Source organism: Eriocheir sinensis, chromosome 12 (assembly GCF_024679095.1).
Source record: "Eriocheir sinensis breed Jianghai 21 chromosome 12, ASM2467909v1, whole genome shotgun sequence".
Lineage (NCBI taxonomy): Eukaryota > Metazoa > Arthropoda > Malacostraca > Decapoda > Varunidae > Eriocheir > Eriocheir sinensis.
In genome coordinates, this window is record NC_066520.1 from 8884778 (window position 1) to 8888508 (window position 3731).

Genomic DNA, 3731 nt, shown 5'->3' on the forward strand with positions numbered 1-3731 from the left:
CTCGCTAAATCAGCTTCCTCGAGGTTGGGCGTTCTGTATCGTCTCCGCCAGTTCTTCTCCCCCGCGCAGTTGCTATCCATATACAGGGGCCTTGTCCGCCCTCGTATGGAGTATGCATCTCACGTGTGGGGGGGCTCCACCCACACAGCTCTTATGGACAGAGTGGAGGCTAAGGCTCTTCGTCTCATCAGCTCTCCTCCTCCTACTGATAGTCTTCTACCTCTTAAATTCCGCCGCGATGTTGCCTCTCTTTCTATCTTCTATCGATATTTCCACGCTGACTGCTCTTCTGAACTTGCTAACTGCATGCCTCCCCCCCTCCCGCGGCCCCGCTGCACACGACTTTCTACTCATGCTCATCCCTATACTGTCCAAACCCCTTATGCAAGAGTTAACCAGCATCATCACTCTTTCATCCCTCACGCTGGTAAACTCTGGAACAATCTTCCTTCATCTGTATTTCCTTCTGCCTTTGACTTGAACTCTTTCAAGAGGAGGGTATCAGGACACATCTCCTCCCGAATTTGACCTTGCTTTTGGCCACCTCTTCTGATTCTTTTATGGAAGCAGCGATTAGCGGGCTTTTTTATTATTGTTTTCTTTTTTGTGTGCCCTTGAGCTGCCTCCTTTGTTGTAAAAAAAAAAAAAAATGATTGTACTTTTTTTTTCTCCCCCTTCTTCTCCCATCCATTTGTCTCCTGTCTCCCTTTCCACCTCCTACCAACACAATAATGGACTATATACTTATTATTTCTCCCCTTCCTTTATCTCTTTTTAACATTCGCTCACTCATTAAATAACTAAATTTCATCTAACGCCTACCCACCCACCCATACACACACATACCCACACCCCCCCACACTTACCCCCCCCCCCCACACACACGCACTCATACACCCCCTCACCCAAACATCCGCCCCATAATCCCTATCGACTCACCCATCCATGCCTTCCCTCACATCCTCTTCCATTCGCCCACACATTCCCAGCGTCTGATGAAACCCCACCTCACTCCACCTCACTTCACACCCTCCTCACATCCACACATCCACCAACGGAGCCGAAACAACACATCGACACCAACACAATCAACACAACACACACAAACACAACAAATACCAACACAGCCACAACACTACACCTTCATCCGTCAACCAAACGCATCCATTTACGCGCATAACTATTTTCACCTACCATCCTTCACATCCAGGGTCTTATAGTTTGCTTCATCCATCCACCAAGGCCTCCTCCATTTTCCTTCCCCTTCCTTCTTCTCTCCCTTCTTAGGCTTCTCTCTCTCATGATCCTCTGCCCCCCCTCCCCCTCCTCCTTCTCCTACCTGAGTCTCAAGTACCTACCTGGTTTGGGGGAGTTACTTCATCCATTATATCTTGCAGCAAACAAGGTTCCTCTGTCTGTCCTACTCCTCCCCCTCCTCCTCCTCGTCATGCTCTCTCGTGCCCCGTCGTAATTATTAATGAGGAGCTCGTGTTGAAAAAATAAATTAATCGAAAAAATTTAAAAAAGGACGCGGATTTGAAGCTGAGTGAATTATTCAGGCGAGACAAAAGACGGAAAAGACTGTGTGAGAGAGAGAGAGAGAGAGAGAGAGAGAGAGAGAGAGAGAGAGAGAGAGAGAGAGAGAGAGAGAGAGAGAGAGAGAGAGAGAGAGAGAGAGAGAGAGAGAGAGAGAGAGAGAGAGAGAGAGAGAGAGAGAGAGAGAGAGAGAGAGAGAGCGAGAGAGAGAGAGAGAGAGAGAGAGAGAGAGAGAGAGAGAGAGAGAGAGAGAGAATGGTATCAGGTAAACGATATCGGTGTAGAGAGAGAGAGAGAGAGAGAGAGAGAGAGAGAGAGAGAGAGAGAGAGAGAGAGAGAGAGAGAGAGAGAGAGAGAGAGAGAGAGAGAGAGAGAGAGAGAGAGAGAGAGAGAGAGAGAGAGAATGAATGCGTATGGTATCAGGTAAACGATATGGGTGTGGCATTAACTAGAAATGGGGAGAGAGAGAGAGAGAGAGAGAGAGAGAGAGAGAGAGAGAGAGAGAGAGAGAGAGAGAGAGAGAGAGAGAGAGAGAGAGAGAGAGAGAGAGAGAGAGAGAGAGAGAGAGAGAGAGAGAGAGAGAGAGAGAGAGAGAGAGCAGTACACAGTTATTACACATAAATACCGACATATGAGGCTCTTTCGCCCCCCCAAAACTACCATTACTGTCCTGGCCTTATTTCCCTCCATTACTTCGAGGCCTAAACATCCTAATGCACCCCCCTACCCCCCCTACTCCCCACTGGTGCTGCAAGGGAGGAGGGTAACCGCGGCTGGTTTTGCTAAGTTACCCATTAATTGACGATTAGAGAAAACGATGAAATTGGTATCGCATTTTGGAGAGTTACGCGTATGAAGTTGTTGGGCGTAGTGGGTGTTTGTGAGCCTGAGAGATTTTTACATAGATTTACATAGAAAATCAGACCACACAGACCCCATGGTCCAGACTTGGTGGTCTGTCCTTAAACCCAAGTGATTTTACATTAATCCGAAGACTCCAAAACGTTGCATTTCTACTCTAGTTGATATTAAGTTGAAGGAAGTGACGGTCGAGCTTATTTTTGAAGGAGTCAAGCGTGTTACACTGGATCACTGATGGTGGAAGCTTATTCCATTCTCGCACTACAACGTTGGTGAAGAAAAATCTGGTGCAGTCTGAATTTACTTGTCTACATCTGAGTTTTACGCCATTGTTCCTCGTGCGCAAAGTGTCATCGATCATAAACAATGTTGATCTATGTTGTTCACATTCGTGAAACCATTAAGTATTTTAAAACATTCGATCAGTTTTCCTCGGAGGCGACGTTTCTCAAGAGAGAACATGTTAAGGGTAGAAAGCCTTTCTTCGTAGGATTTGTTGCGCAAGGAAGGGATCATTTTCGTTGCCCGACGCTGAACACCTTCTAATTTAGCAATATCCTTTGCATGGTGGGGAGACCAAAACTGTACCGCATATTCCAAGTGGGGTCTGACTAAACTGTTGTAGAGCGGGAGTATTACATCTTTATTCTTAAATAAAAAGTTTCTTTTAATGAAGCCCAACATTCTGTTCGCTTTATTTGCTGCATCGATGCATTGCTGTGAGAGTTTGAGGTTTGACGCGATTTTGACCCCCAAGTCCTTGACGCATTGAACGCTTTTGAGTTTAACGCCGCGCATTTCGTAATCGAACTTCTTATTCCTCGTTCCAACTTGAAGGACCTGGCACTTGTCTACGTTAAAGGGCATCTCCCATCTATCCGACCAATCTGAAATTTTGTGCAAATCCTCTTGGAGGCTTTGCCTGTCTTCGTCAGTGAGAACCGAGTTACCAATCTTTGTGTCGTCTGCAAATTTACTAATGCGGTTATTGAGTCCAACATCCACGTCGTTGATGTAAATAATGAAGAGCACTGGGCCAAGAACCGAGCCCTGAGGGACGCCACTAGGGACCGGCGCCCACTCTGAGTTAAATCCGTCAATCACTACTCTTTGTTGTCTGTTGCTCAACCAATTCGCGATCCATTGGTTTACTTGACCGTCAATACCTATTTGCTTTAATTTGTAAAGTAATTTATGATGCGGGACTTTATTAAACGCTTTCTGGAATCAAGATAGACTAAGTCCAGTGATTTTGTTACGTTATAAACAGTGACTAGTTTGTTATAAAAGGTTAATATATTTGATAGGCAGGATCTTTTGTTTCGGAAAAGAGA